This window comes from Hyla sarda, chromosome 1, assembly GCF_029499605.1.
Source record: "Hyla sarda isolate aHylSar1 chromosome 1, aHylSar1.hap1, whole genome shotgun sequence".
NCBI classification, from domain to species: Eukaryota; Metazoa; Chordata; class Amphibia; order Anura; family Hylidae; genus Hyla; species Hyla sarda.
The window spans coordinates 261,728,774-261,744,173 of NC_079189.1; the positions used below are offsets into that span (position 1 = coordinate 261,728,774).

The window sequence follows — 15,400 nt, forward strand, 5'->3', positions numbered from 1 at the left end:
GGTGTCGTTGACATTTTGCTCTGTTGCCACCTTCCGCTCCGATTCCGTAAAGGATTTATTGATGCTTAAATCCACAGTATACAGGGTGTGAAGATGTCTACGGCCATCCTAAGCTGAATGTGTCTGTTCTCGTCAGATCGCAGACTGCTACCCAGCTTCGGGCCTGGTAAGTACCAGCATGGGAGACTGGCTGGGAATCCCGGGTGCAGTTGACATTTCGCTCTGTTTCTGCTCTGATTCCGAAAATTGTTTATTGATGCTTAAATCCACAGTATACAAAGTGTGAAGCTGTCAACGGCCATCCTAAGCTGAACGCGCCTGCTCTCGTCAGATCGCAGACTGCTATCCAGCTTAGGGCCTGGTAAGTATCAGCATGGTAAACTGGCTGGGAATCCCGGGTGCAGTTGACATTTTAATCTGTTGCCGCCTTCCGCTCCCATTCGGAAAAGGATTTATTGATGCTTAAATCCACAATATACAGGGTGTGAAGCTGTCAACGGCCATCCTAAGCTGAACGTGTCTGCTCTCCTCAGATCGCAGACTGCTGCCCGGCAGATACCGGCGTGGGAGACTGGCTGGCAATCCAAGGTGCCATTGACATTTTGCTCTGTTGCCGCCTTCCTCTCCGATTAATAAAAATATTTATTGATGCTTAAATCCACAATATACAATGCATGAAGATGTCAACGACCATCCTAAGCTGAATACACCTGCTCTTGTCAGATCGCAGACTGCTACCCTGCTTAGGGCCCAGTAAGTACCGGCATGGGAGACTGGCTGGGAATCCCGGGTGCAGTTGACATTTTGCTCTGTTGCCTTCCGTTCCGATTCCGAAAAGGATTTATTGATGCTTAAATCCACAGTATACAAAGTGTGAAGCTGGCAACGGCCATCCTAAGCTGAACGCTCATGCTCTCGTCAAAACGCAGACTGCTACCCAGCTTAGGGCCCGGTAAGTACCAGCATGGGAGACTGGCTGGGAATCCCAGGTGTTGTTGCCATTTTGCTCTGTAGCCGCCTTCCGCTTCGATTCCAAAAAGGATTTATTGATGCTTAAATCCACAGTATACAGGGTGTGAAGCCGTCTACGGCTATCCTAAGCTGAATGTGCCTGTTCTTGTCAGATCGCAGACTGCTGCCTGGCAAGTACGGGCATGGGAGACTGGCTGGCAATCCAAGGTGCCATTGACATTTTGCTCTGTTGCCGCCTTCCTCTCCGATTCAGAAAAGGATTTATTGATGCTTAAATGCACAGTATAAAAAGCATGAAGCTGTCAATGGCCATCCTAAGCTGAACGCGCCTGCTCTCGTCAGATCGCAGACTGCTACCCAGCTTAGGGCCCGGTAAGTACTGGCATGGGAGACTGGCTGGGAATCCCAGGTGCCGTTGACATTTTGCTCTATTGCTGCCTTCAGCACCGATTCCGAAAATAATTTATTGATGCTTAAATCCACAGTATACAAGGTGTGAAGCTGTCGACGGCCATCCTAAGCTTAACGCGCCTGCTCTCGTCAGATCGCAGACTGGTACAGATCTTAGGGCCCGGTAAGTTACGGCATGGGACACTGGCTGGGAATCCCGGCTGCCGTTGACATTTTGCTCTGTTGCCGCCTTCCGTTCCGATTCCGAAAAGGATTTATTGATGCTTAAATGCACAGTATAAAGGGCGAGAAGCTGTCAACGGCCATCCTAAGCTGAATGCGCCTGCTCTCATCAGATCGCAGACTGCTACCCAGCTTAGTGCCCGGTAAGTACCAGCATGGAAGACTGACTGGGAGTCCCAGGTGTCGTTGACATTTTGCTCTGTTGCCACCTTCCGCTCCGATTCCGTAAAGGATTTATTGATGCTTAAATCCACAGTATACAGGGTGTGAAGATGTCTACGGCCATTCTAAGCTGAATGTGTCTGTTCTCGTCAGATCGCAGACTGGTACAGATCTTAGGGCCCGGTAAGTACCGGCATGGGGCACTGGCTGGGAATCCCGGGTGCAGTTGACATTTTGCTCTGTAGCCGTCCTCCGCTCCGATTCCGAAAAGGATTTATTGATGCTTAAATCCACAGTATACAGGGTGTGAAGCCGTCTACGGCTATCCTAAGCTGAATGTGCCTGTTCTTGTCAGATCGCAGACTGCTGTCCGGCAAGTACGTGCATGGGAGACTGGCTGGCAATCCAAGGTGCTATTGACATTTTGCTCTGTTGCCGCCTTCCTCTCTGATTCCGAAAAGGATTTATTGATGCTTAAATGCACAGTATAAAAAGCATGAAGCTGTCAATGGCCATCCTAAGCTGAACGCGCCTGCTCTCGTCAGATCGCAGACTGCTACCCAGCTTAGGGCCCGGTAAGTACTAGCATGGGAGACTGGCTGGGAATCCCGGGTGCCGTTGACATTTTGCTCTATTGCTGCCTTCCGCTCCGATTCCGAAAATAATTTATTGATGCTTAAATCCACAGTATACAAGGTGTGAAGCTGTCGACGGCCATCCTAAGCTTAACGCGCCTGCTCTCGTCAGATCGCAGACTGGTACAGATCTTAGGGCCCGGTAAGTACCGGCATGGGACACTGGCTGGGAATCTCGGCTGCCGTTGACAATTTGCTCTGTTGCCGCATTCCGTTCCGATTCCGAAAAGGATTTATTGATGCTTAAATGCACAGTATAAAGGTGCCAGAAGCTGTCAACGGCCATCCTAAGCTGAACGCGCCTGCTCTCATCAGATCGCAGACTGCTACCCAGCTTAGGGCCCGGTAAGTACCAGCATGGGAGACTGGCTGGGAATCCCAGGTGTCGTTGACATTTTGCTCTGTTGCCGCCTTCCCCGCCGATTCCGAAAAGGATTTATTGATGCTTAAATCCACAGTATAAAGGGTGTGAAGATGTCTACGGCCATCCTAAGCTGAATGCGCCTGTTCTCGTCAGATCGCAGACTGCTACCCAGCTTCGGGCCTGGTAAGTACCAGCATGGGAGACTGGCTGGGAATCCCGGGTGCAGTTGATATTTTGCTCTGTTTCTGCTCCGATTCCGAAAATTATTTATTGATGCTTAAATCCACAGTATACAAAGTGTGAAGCTGTCACCGGCCATCCTAAGCTGAACGCGCCTGCTCTCGTCAGATTGCAGACTGCTACCCAGCTTAGGGCCCGGTAAGTACCAGCATGGGAGACTGGCTGGGAATCCTAGGTGTCGTTGACATTTTGCTCTGTTGCCGCCTTACGCTCCGGTTCCGAAAAGGATTTATTGATGCTTAAATCCACAGTATACAGGGAGTGAAGGTGTCAACGGCCATTCTAAGCTGAACGCGCCTGCTCTTGTCAGATTGCAGACTGCTACCCAGCTTAGGGCCCGGTAAGTACCAGCATGGGAGACCGGCTGGGAATCTCATGTGTTGTTGACATTTTGCTCTGTAGCTCTGTAGACATTTTGCTCCGATTCCGAAAAGGATTTATTGATGCTTAAATCCACAGTATACAGGGTGTGAAGCCGTCTACAGCTATCCTAAGCTGAATGCGCCTGTTCTTGTCAGATCGCAGACTGCTGCCCGGCAAGTACGGGCATGGGAGACTGGCTGGCAATCCAAGGTGCTATTGACATTTTGCTCTGTTGCCGCCTTCCTCTCCGATTAACAAAAAATATTTATTGATGCTTAAATCCACATTATACAAGGTGTGAAGATGTCAACGGCCATCCTAAGCTGAACGCGCCTGCTCTCGTCAAATCGCAGACTGCTACGCAGCTTAGGGCCCAGTAAGTATCGGCATGGGAGACTGGCTGGGAATCCCGGGTGCAGTTGACATTTTGCTCTGTTGCCGCCTTCCGTTCCAATTCCGAAAAGGATTTATTGATGCTTAAATGCACAGTATAAAAAGCATGAAGCTGTCAATGGCCATCCTAAGCTGAACGCGCCTGCTCTCGTCAGATCGCAGATGGCTACCCAGCTTAGGGCCCGGTAAGTACTGGCATGGGAGACTGGCTGGGAATCCCGGGTGCCGTTGACATTTTGCTCTATTGCTGCCTTCCGCTCCGATTCCGAAAATAATTTATTGATGCTTAAATCCACAGTATACAAGGTGTGAAGCTGTCGACGGCCATCCTAAGCTTAAAGCGCCTGCTCTCGTCAGATCGCAGACTGGTACAGATCTTAGGGCCCGGTAAGTACCGGCATGGGACACTGGCTGGGAATCCCGGCTGCCGTTGACATTTTGCTCTGTTGCCGCCTTCCGTTCCGGTTCCGGTTCCGATTCCGAAAAGGATTTATTGATGCTTAAATGCACAGTATACAAAGTGTGAAGCTGTCAACGGCCATCCTAAGCTGAACGCGCCTGCTCTCGTCAGATCGCAGACTGTTACCCAGCTTAGGGCCTGGTAAGTACCAGCATGGGAGACTGGCTGGGAATCCCGGGTGCAGTTGACATTTTAATCTGTTGCCGCCTTCCGCTCCAATTCGGAAAAGGATTTATTGATGCTTAAATCCACAATATACAGGGTGTGAAGCTGTCAACGGCCATCCTAAGCCTGAACGTGCCTGCTCTCCTCAGATCGCAGACTGCTGCCCGGCAGATACCGGCATGGGAGACTGGCTGGCAATCCAAAGTGCCATTGACATTTTGCTCTGTAGCCGCCTTCTTCTCCGATTAATAAAAATATTTATTGATGCTTAAATCCACAATATGCAAGGCGTAAAGATGTCAACAGACATCCTAAGCTGAACGCGCCTGCTCTCGTCAGATCGCAGACTGCTGCCCAGCTTTGGGGCCGGTAAGTACCAGCATGGGAGACTAGCTGGGAATCCCAGGTGTCGTTGACATTTTGCTCTGTTGCCGCCTTCCGCTCCGATTCCGAAAAGGATTTATTGATGCTTAAATTCACAGTATACAGTATACAGTATACAGTATACAGGGTGTGAAGATGTCTACGGCCATCCTAAGCTGAACGCGTCTGCTCTCGTCAGATCGCAGACTGCTACCCAGCTTAGGGCCCGGTAAGTACCAGCATGGGAGACTGGTTGGGAATCCAAGGTGTTGTGGACATTTTGCTCTGTAGCCGCCTTACGCTTCGATTCCGAAAAGGATTTATTGATGCTTAAACCCACAGTATACAGGGTGTGAAGCCGTCTACGGCTATCCTAAGCTGAATGTGCCTGTTCTTGTCAGATCGCAGACTGCTGCCCGGCAAGTACGGGCATGGGAGACTGGCTGGCAATCCAAGGTGCTATTGACATTTTGCTCTGTTGCCGCCTTCCTCTCCGATTCCGAAAAGGATTTATTGATGCTTAAATGCACAGTATAAAGGGCATGAAGCTGTCAACAGCCATCCTAAGCTGAACGCGCCTGCTCTCGTCAGATCGCAGACTGCTACCCAGCTTAGGGCCCGGTAAGTACTGGCATGGGAGACTGGCTGGGAATCCCGGTTGCCGTTGACATTTTGCTCTATTGCTGCCTTCCGCTCCGATTCCGAAAAGAATTTATTGATGCTTAAATCCACAGTATACAAGGTGTGAAGCTGTCGACGGCCATCCTAAGCTTAACGCGCCTGCTCTCGTCAGATCGCAGACTGGTACAGATCTTAGGGCCCGTTAAGTACCGGCATGGGACACTGGCTGGGAATCCCGGCTGCCGTTGACATTTTGCTCTGTTGCCGCCTTCCGTTCCGATTCCGAAAAGGATTTATTGATGCTTAAATGCACAGTATAAAGGACGAGAAGATGTCAACGGCCATCCTAAGCTGAATGCGCCTGCTCTCGTCAGATCGCAGACTGCTACCCAGCTTAGGGCCCGGTAAGTACCAGCATGGGAGACTGATTAGGAATCCCAGGTGTCGTTGACATTTTGCTCTGTTGCCGCCTTCCGCTCCGATTCCGTAAAGGTTTTATTGATGCTTAAATCCACAGTATACAGGGTGTGAAGATGTCTACGGCCATCCTAAGCTGAATGTGTCTGTTCTCGTCAGATTGCAGACTGCTACCCAGCTTCGGGCCTGGTAAGTACCAGCATGGGAGACTGGCTGGGAATCCTGTGTGCAGTTGATGTTTTGCTCTGTTTCTGCTCCGATTCCGAAAATTATTTATTGATGCTTAAATCCACAGTATACAAAGTGAGAAGCTGTCAACAGCCATCCTAAGCTGAACGTGCCTGCTCTCGTCAGATCGCAGACTGCTACCCAGCTTAGGGCCTGGTAAGTACCAGCATGGGAGACTGGCTGGAATCCCGGGTGCAGTTGACATTTTAATCTGTTGCCGCAGTATACAGGGTGTGAAGATGTCTACGGCCATCCTAAGCTGAATGCGCCTGTTCTCGTCAGATCGCAGACTGCTGCCCAGCTTCGGGCCTGGTAAGTACCAGCATGGGAGACTGGCTGGGAATCCTCGGTGCAGTTGACATTTTAATCTGTTGCCGCCTTCCGCTCCGATTCGGAAAAGGATTTATTGATGCTTATATCCACAATATACAGGGTGTGAAGCTGTCAACGGCCATCCTAAGCCTGAACGTGCCTGCTCTCCTCAGATCGCAGACTGCTGCCCGGCAGTTACCGGCATGGGAGTCTGGCTGGCAATCCAAGGTGCCATTGACATTTTGCTCTGTTGCCGCCTTCCTCTCCAATTAATAAAAATATTTATTGATGCTTAAATCCACAATATACAAGGCGTGAAAATGTCAACGGCCATCCTAAGCTGAACGCGCCTGCTCTCGTCAGATCGCAGACTGCTACCCAGCTTAGGGCCCAGTAAGTACCGGCATGGGAGACTGGCTGGGAATCCCGGGTGCAGTTGACATTTTGCTCTGTTGCCGCCTTCCGTTCCGATTACGAAAAGGATTTATTGATGCTTAAATGCGCAGTATAAAAAGCATGAAGCTGTCAATGGCCATCCTAAGCTGAACGCGCCTGCTCTCGTCAGATCACAGACTGCTACCCAGCTTAGGGCCCGGTAAGTACTGGCATGGGAGACTGGCTGGGAATCCAGGGTGCAGTTGACATTTTGCTCTATTGCTGCCTTCCGCTCCGATTCCGAAAATAATTTATTGATGCTTAAATCCACAGTATACAAAGTGTGAAGCTGTCGACGGCCATCCTAAGCTTAACGCGCCTGCTCTCGTCAGATCGCAGACTGGTACAGATCTTAGGGCCCTGTAAGTACCAGCATGGGACACTGGCTGGGAATCCCGGCTGCCGTTGACATTTTGCTCTGTTGCCGCCTTCCGTTCCGATTCCGAAAAGGATTTATTGATGCTTAAATGCACAGTATAAAGGGCGAGAAGCTGTCAACGGCCTTCCTAAGCTGAACGCGCCTGCTCTCGTCAGGTCGCAGACTGCTACCCAGCTTAGGGCCCGGTAAGTACCAGCATGGGAGACTGGCTGGGAATCCCAGGTGTCGTTAACATTTTGCTCTGTTGCCGCCTTCCGCTCCGATTCCGAAAAGGATTTATTGATGCTTAAATCCACAGTATACAGGGTGTGAAGCTGTCTACGGCCATCCTAAGCTGAATGCGCCTGTTCTCGTCAGATCGCAGACTGCTACCCAGCTTCGGGCCTGGTAAGTACCAGCATGGGAGACTGGCTGGGAATCCCGGGTGCAGTTGACATTTTGCTCTGTTTCTGCTCCGATTCCGAAAATTATTTATTGATGCTTAAATCCACAGTATACAAAGTGTGAAGCCGTCAACGGCCATCCTAAGTTGAACGCACCTGCTCTCGTCAGATCGCAGACTGCTACCCAGCCTAGGGCCCGGTAAGTACCAGCATGGGAGACTGGCTGGGAATCCCAGGTGTTGTTGACATTTTGCTCTGTTGCCGCCTTCCTCTCCGATTAATAAAAATATTTATTGATGCTTAAATCCACAATATACAAGGCGTGAAGATGTCAACGGCCATCCTAAGCTGAACGCGCCTGCTCTCGTCAGATCGCAGACTGCTACCCAGCGTAGGGCCAAGTAAGTACCGGCATGGGAGACTGGCTGGGAATCCCTGGTGCAGTTGACATTTTGCTCTGTTGCCGCCTTCCGTTCCGATTCCGAAAAGGATTTATTGATGCTTAAATGCGCAGTATAAAAAGCATGAAGCTGTCAATGGCCATCCTAAGCTGAACGCGCCTGCTCTCGTCAGATCGCAGACTGCTACCCAGCGTAGGGCCAAGTAAGTACCGGCATGGGAGACTGGCTGGGAATCCCTGGTGCAGTTGACATTTTGCTCTGTTGCCGCCTTCCGTTCCGATTCCGAAAAGGATTTATTGATGCTTAAATGCGCAGTATAAAAAGCATGAAGCTGTCAATGGCCATCCTAAGCTGAACGCGCCTGCTCTCGTCAGATCGCAGACTGCTACCCAGCTTAGGGCCCGGTAAGTACTGGCATGGGAGACTGGCTGGGAATCCCGGGTGCCGTTGACATTTTGCTCTATTGCTGCCTTCCGCTCCGATTCCGAAAATAATTTATTGATGCTTAAATCCACAGTATACAGGGTGTGAAGATGTCTACGGCCATCCTAAGCTGAACGCGCCTGCTCTCGTCAGATCGCAGACTGCTACCCAGCTTAGGGCCCGGTAAGTACCAGCATGGGAGACTGGCTGGGAATCCCGTGTGCAGTTGACATTTTGCTCTGTTTCTGCTCCGATTCCGAAAATTATTTATTGATGCTTAAATCCACAGTATACAAAGTGTGAAGCTGTCAACGGCCATCCTAAGCTAAACGCGCCTGCTCTCGTCAGATTGCAGACTGCTACCCAGCTTAGGGCCTGGTAAGTACCAGCATGGGAGACTTCCTGGGAATCCCGGGTGCAGTTGACATTTTAATCTGTTGCCGCCTTCCGCTCCGATAAGGAAAAGGATTTATTGATGCTTAAATGCACAGTATAAAGAGCGTGAAGCTGTCAACGGCCATCCTAAGCTGAATGCGCCTGTTCTTGTCAGATTGCAGACTGCTACCCAGCTTCGGGCCTGGTAAGTACCAGCATCGGAGACTGGCTGGGAATCCCGGGTGCAGTTGACATTTTGCTCTGTTTCTGCTCCGATTCCGAAATTTATTTATTGATGCTTAAATCCACAGTATACAAAGTGTGAAGCTGTCAACGGCCATCCTTAGCTGAACGCGCCTGCTCTCGTCAGATCGAAGACTGCTACCCAGCTTAGGGCCTGGTAAGTACCAGCATGGGAGACTGGCTGGGAATCCCGGGTGCAGTTGACATTTTAATCTGTTGCCGCCTTCCGCTCCGATTCGGAAAAGGATTTATTGATGCCTAAATCCACAATATACAGGGTGTGAAGCTGTCAACGGCCATCCTAAGCTGAACGTGCCTGCTCTCCTCAGATCGCAGACTGCTGCCCGGCAGATACCGGCATGGGAGACTGGCTGGAAATCCAAGGTGCCATTGACATTTTGCTCTGTTGCCGCCTTCCTCTCAGATTAATAAAAATATTTATTGATGCTTAAATCCACTATATACAAAGCGTGAAGATGTCAACGGCCATCCTAAGCTGAACGCGCCTGCTCTCGTCAGAGCGCAGACTGCTACCCAGCTTAGGGCCCAGTAAGTATCGGCATGGGAGACTGGCTGGGAATCCCGGGTGCAGTTGACATTTTGCTCTATTGCTGCCTTCCGCTCCGATTCCGAAAAGAATTTATTGATGCTTAAATGCACAGTATACAAGGTGTGAAGCTGTCGACGGCCATCCTAAGCTTAACGCGCCTGCTCTCGTCAGATCGCAGACTGGTACAGATCTTAGGGCCCGGTAAGACCGGCATGGGACACTGGCTGGGAATCCCGGCTGCCGTTGACATTTTGCTCTGTTGCCGCCTTCCGTTCCGATTCCGAAAATGATTTATTGATGCTTAAATGCACAGTATAAAGGGCAAGAAGCTGTCAGCGGCCATCCTAAGCTGATTTCGCCTGCTCTCGTCAGATCGCAGACTGCTACCCAGCTTCGGGCCTTGTAAGTACCAGCATGGGAGACTGGCTGGGAATCCCGGGTGCAGTTGACGTTTTGCTCTGTTTCTGCTCCGATTCCGAAAATTATTTATTGATGCTTAAATCCACAGTATACAAAGCATCAAGCTGTCAACGGCCATCCTAAGCTGAACGCGCCTGCTCTCGTCAGATCGCAGACTGCTTCCCAGCTTAGGGCCTGGTAAGTACCAGCATGGGAGACTGGCTGGGAATCCCGGGTTCAGTTGACATTTTAATCTGTTGCCGCCTTCCGCTCCGATTCGGAAAAGGATTTATTGATCCTTAAATCCACAATATACAGGGTGTGAAGCTGTCAACGGCCATCCTAAGCCTGAACGTGCCTGCTCTCCTCAGATCGCAGACTGCTGCCCGGCAGTTACAGGCATGGAAGACTGGCTGGGAATCCAAGGTGCAGTTGACATTTTGCTCTGTTGCCGCCTTCCGTTCCGATTCCGAAAAGGATTTATTGATGCTTAAATGCACAGTATAAAAAGCATGAAGCTGTCAAGGCCTTCCTAAGCTGAACGTGCCTGCTCTCGTCAGATCGCAGACGGCTACATAGCTTAGGGCCCGGTAAGTACTGGCATGGGAGACTGGCTGGGAATCCCGGGTGCCGTTGACATTTTGCTCTATTGCTGCCTTCCGCTCCGATTCCGAAAAGAATTTATTGATGCTTAAATCCACAGTATACAAGATGTGAAGCTGTCGACGGCCATCCTAAGCTTAACGCGCCTGCTCTCGTCAGATCGCAGACTGGTACAGATCTTAGGGCCCGGTAAGTACCGGCATGGGACACTGGCTAGGAATCCCGGCTGCCGTTGACATTTTGCTCTGTTGCCGCCTTCCGTTCCGGTTCCGATTCCGAATAGGATTTATTGATGCTTAAATGCACAGTATAAAGGACGAGAAGATGTCAACGGCCAACCTAAGCTGAATGCGACTTCTCTCGTCAGATCGCAGACTGCTACCCAGCTTAGGGCCCGGTAAGTACCAGCACGGGAGACTGACTGGGAATCCCAGGTGTCGTTGACATTTTGCTCTGTTGCCGCCTTCCCGCTTCGATTCCGAAAAGGATTTATTGATGCTTAAATCCACAGTATACAGGGTGTGAAGATGTCTACGGCCATCCTAAGCTGAATGCGACTGTTCTCGTCAGATCGCAGACTGCTACCCAGCTTCCGGCCCGGAAAGTACCAGCATGGGAGACTGGCTGGGAATCCCGGGTGCAGTTGACATCTTGCTCTGTTGCTGCCTTCCGTTCCGATTCCGAAAAGGATTTATTGATGCTTAAATGCACAGTATAAAAATCATGAAGCTGTCAATGGCCATCCTAAGCTGAACGCGCCTGCTCTCATCAGATCGCAGACTGCTACCCAGCTTAGGGCCCGGTACGTACCAGCATGGGAGACTGGCTGGGAATCCCAGGTGTTGTTGACATTTTGCTCTGTAGCCGCCTTCCGCTCCGATTCCGAAAAGGATTTATTGATGCTTAAATCCACAGTATACAGGGTGTGAAGCCGTCTACGGCTATCCTAAGCTGAATGTGCCTGTTCTTGTCAGATCGCAGACTGCTGCCCGGCAAGTACGGGCATGGGAGACTGGCTGGCAATCCAAGGTGCTATTGACATTTTGCTCTGTTGCCGCTTTCCTCTCCGATTCCGAAAAGGATTTATTGATGCTTAAATGCACAGTATAAAAAGCATGAAGCTGTTAATGGCCATCCTAAGCTGAACGCGCCTGCTCTCGTCAGATCGCAGACTGCTACCCAGCTTTGGGCCCGATAAGTACTGGCATGGGAGACTGGCTGGGAATCCCGGGTGCAGTTGACATTTTAATCTGTTGCCGCCTTCCGCTCCGATTCGGAAAAGGATTTATTGATGCTTAAATCCACAATATAAAGGGCGTGAAGCTGTCAACGGCCATCCTAAGCTGAATGCGCCTGTTGTCGTCAGATCGCAGACTGCTACCCAGCTTCGGGCCTGGTAAGTACCAGCATGGGAGACTGGCTGGGAATCCCGGGTGCAGTTGACATTTTGCTCTGTTTCTGCTCCGATTCGGAAAAGGATTTATTGATGCTTAAATCCACAATATAAAGGGCATGAAGCTGTCAACGGCCATCCTAAGCTGAACGCGCCTGCTCTCGTCTGATCGCAGACTGCTACCCAGCTTAGGGCCCGGTAAGTACCAGCATGGGAGACTGGCTGGGAATCCCAGGTGTTGTTGACATTTTGCTCTGTAGCCGCCTTCCGCTCCGATTCCGAAATGGATTTATTGATGCTTAAATCCACAGTATACAAGGTGTGAAGCCGTCTACGGCTATCCTAAGCTGAATGTGACTGTTCTTGTCAGATCGCAGACTGCTGCAAGGCAAGTACGGGCATGGGAGACTGGCTGGCAATCCAAGGTGCTATTGACATTTTGCTCTGTTGCCGCCTTCCTCTACGATTCCGAAAAGGATTTATTGATGCTTAAATGCACAGTATAAAAAGCATGAAGCTGTCAATGGCCATCCTAAGCTGAACACGCCTGCTCTCGTCAGATCGCAGACTGCTACCCAGCTTAGGGCCTGGTAAGTACTGGCATGGGAGACTGGCTGGGAATCCCGGGTGCCGTTGACATTTTGCTCTATTGCTGCCTTCCGCTCCGATTCCGAAAATAATTTATTAATGCTTAAATCCACTGTATACAAGGTGTGAAGCTGTCGACGGCCATCCTAAGCTTAACGCGCCTGCTCTTGTCAGATCGCAGACTGGTACAGATCTTAGGGCCCGGTAAGTACCGGCATGGGACACTGGCTGGGAATCCCGGCTGCCGTTGACATTTTGCTCTGTTGCCGCCTTCCTCTACGATTCCGAAAAGGATTTATTGATGCTTAAATGCACAGTATAAAAAGCATGAAGCTGTCAATGGCCATCCTAAGCTGAACGCGCCTGCTCTTGTCAGATCGCAGACTGCTACCCAGCTTAGGGCCTGGTAAGTACTGGCATGGGAGACTGGCTGGGAATCCCGGGTGCCGTTGACATTTTGCTCTATTGCTGCCTTCCGCTCCGATTCCGAAAATAATTTATTAATGCTTAAATCCACTGTATACAAGGTGTGAAGCTGTCGACGGCCATCCTAAGCTTAACGCGCCTGCTCTTGTCAGATCGCAGACTGGTACAGATCTTAGGGCCCGGTAAGTACCGGCATGGGACACTGGCTGGGAATCCCGGCTGCCGTTGACATTTTGCTCTGTTGCCGCCTTCCTCTACGATTCCGAAAAGGTTTTATTGATGCTTAAATGCACAGTATAAAAAGCATGAAGCTGTCAATGGCCATCCTAAGCTGAACGCGCCTGCTCTCGTCAGATCGCAGACTGCTACCCAGCTTAGGGCCTGGTAAGTACTGGCATGGGAGACTGGCTGGGAATCCCGGGTGCCGTTGACATTTTGCTCTATTGCTGCCTTCCGCTCCGATTCCGAAAATAATTTATTAATGCTTAAATCCACTGTATACAAGGTGTGAAGCTGTCGACGGCCATCCTAAGCTTAACGCGCCTGCTCTTGTCAGATCGCAGACTGGTACAGATCTTAGGGCCCGGTAAGTACCGGCATGGGACACTGGCTGGGAATCCCGGCTGCCGTTGATATTTTGCTCTGTTGCCGCCTTCCGTTCCGATTCCGAAAAGGATTTATTGATGCCTAAATGCACAGTATAAAGGGCGAGAAGCTGTCAATGGCCATCCTAAGCTGAACGCGCCTGCTCTCGTCAGATCGCAGACTGCTACCCACCTTAGGGCACTGTAAGTACCAGCATGGGAGCCTGGCTGGCAATCCCAGGTGTTGTTGACATTTTGCTCTGTTGCCGCCTTCCGCTCCGATTCCGAAAAGGATTTATTGATGCTTAAATCCACAGTATACAGGGCGTGAAGCTGTCAACGGCCATCCTAAGCTGAACGCGCCTGTTCTTGTCAGATCGCAGACTGCTGCCCGGCAAGTACGGGCATGGGAGACTAGCTGGCAATCCAAGGTGCTATTGACATTTTGCTCTGTTGTCGCCTTCCTCTCCAATTCCGAAAAGAATTTATTGATGCTTAAATGCACAGTATAAAAAGCATGAAACTGTCAATGGCCATCCAAAGCTGAACGTGCCTGCTCTCGTCAGATCGCAGACTGCTACCCAGCTTAGGACCCGGTAAGTACTGGCATGGGAGACTGGCTGGGAATCCCAGGTGCCGTTGACATTTTGCTCTATTGCTGCCTTCCGCTCCTATTCCGAAAAGAATTTATTGATGCTTAAATCCACAGTATACAAGGTGTGAAGCTGTCAACGGCCGTCCTAAGCTTAACGCGCCTGCTCTTGTCAGATCGCAGTCTGGTACAGATCTTAGGGCCCGGTAAGGACCGGCATGGGGGACTGGCTGGGAATCCCGGCTGCCGTTGACATTTTGCTCTGTTGCCCCCTTCCGTTCCGATTCCGAAAAGGATTTATTGATGCCTAAATGCACAGTATAAAGGACGAGAAACTGTCAACGGCCATCCTAAGCTGAACGCGCCTTCTCTCGTCAGATCGCAGACTGCTACCCAGCTTAGGGCCCGGTAAGTACCAGCATGGGAGACTGGCTGGGAATCTCAGGTGTTGTTGACATTTTGCTCTGTAGCTCTGTAGACATTTTGCTCCGATTCCGAAAAGGATTTATTGATGCTTAAATCCACAGTATACAGGGTGTGAAGCCGTCTACGGCTATCCTAAGCTGAATGCGCCTGTTCTTGTCAGATCACAGACTGCTGCCCGGCAAGTAGGGGCATGGGAGACTGGCTGGCAATCCAAGGTGCTATTGACATTTTGCTTTGTTGCCGCCTTCCTCTCCGATTAAAAAAAATATTTATTGATGCTTAAATCCACAGTATACAAGGCGTGAAGATGTCAAGGCCATCCTAAGCTGAACGTGCCTGCTCTCGTCAGATCGCAGACTGCTACGCAGCTTAGGGCCCAGTAAGTACTGGCATGGGAGACTGGCTGGGAATCCCGGTTGCCGTTGACATTTTGCTCTATTGCTGCCTTCCGCTCCGATTCCGAAAATAATTTATTGATGCTTAAATCCACAGTATACAAGGTGTGAAGCTGTCAACGGCCATCCTAAGCTTAACGCGCCTGCTCTCGTCAGATCGCAGACTGGTACAGATCTTAGGGCCCGGTAAGTACCGGCATGGGACACTGGCTGGGAATCCCGGCTGCCGTTGACATTTTGCTCTGTTGCCGCCTTCCGCTCCGATTCCGAAAAGGATTTATTGATGCTTAAATCCACAGTATACAGGGTGTGAAGATGTCTACGGCCATCCTAAGCTGAATGCGCCTGTTCTCGTCAGATCGCAGACTGCTACCCAGCTTCGGGCCTGGTAAGTACCAGCATGGGAGACTGGCTGGGAATCCCGGGTGAAGTTAACATTTTGCTCTGTTTCTGCTCCGATTCCGAAAATTATTTATT

The 15,400-nt window shown here is 50.5% G+C and overlaps 11 pseudogenes; all 11 read left to right on the forward strand.

Moving 5' to 3' along the window:
* Positions 1-1,273: 1,273 nt before the first annotated feature.
* Positions 1,274-1,393, forward strand: LOC130347305 (5S ribosomal RNA; annotated as a pseudogene).
* Positions 1,394-2,271: 878 nt separating this feature from the next.
* Positions 2,272-2,391, forward strand: LOC130353074 (5S ribosomal RNA; annotated as a pseudogene).
* Positions 2,392-2,676: 285 nt separating this feature from the next.
* On the forward strand, positions 2,677-2,796 carry LOC130328094 (5S ribosomal RNA; annotated as a pseudogene).
* A 1,080-nt stretch (positions 2,797-3,876) lies between these two features.
* On the forward strand, positions 3,877-3,996 carry LOC130316388 (5S ribosomal RNA; annotated as a pseudogene).
* Positions 3,997-4,292: 296 nt separating this feature from the next.
* On the forward strand, positions 4,293-4,412 carry LOC130330678 (5S ribosomal RNA; annotated as a pseudogene).
* Positions 4,413-5,704: 1,292 nt separating this feature from the next.
* LOC130342426 (5S ribosomal RNA) lies at positions 5,705-5,824 on the forward strand (annotated as a pseudogene).
* Positions 5,825-8,259: 2,435 nt separating this feature from the next.
* Positions 8,260-8,379, forward strand: LOC130315921 (5S ribosomal RNA; annotated as a pseudogene).
* Positions 8,380-12,039: 3,660 nt separating this feature from the next.
* Positions 12,040-12,159, forward strand: LOC130322571 (5S ribosomal RNA; annotated as a pseudogene).
* A 272-nt stretch (positions 12,160-12,431) lies between these two features.
* Positions 12,432-12,551, forward strand: LOC130316185 (5S ribosomal RNA; annotated as a pseudogene).
* Positions 12,552-12,835: 284 nt separating this feature from the next.
* LOC130352241 (5S ribosomal RNA) lies at positions 12,836-12,955 on the forward strand (annotated as a pseudogene).
* Positions 12,956-13,239: 284 nt separating this feature from the next.
* LOC130352612 (5S ribosomal RNA) lies at positions 13,240-13,359 on the forward strand (annotated as a pseudogene).
* The last annotated feature ends 2,041 nt before the right edge of the window (positions 13,360-15,400 follow it).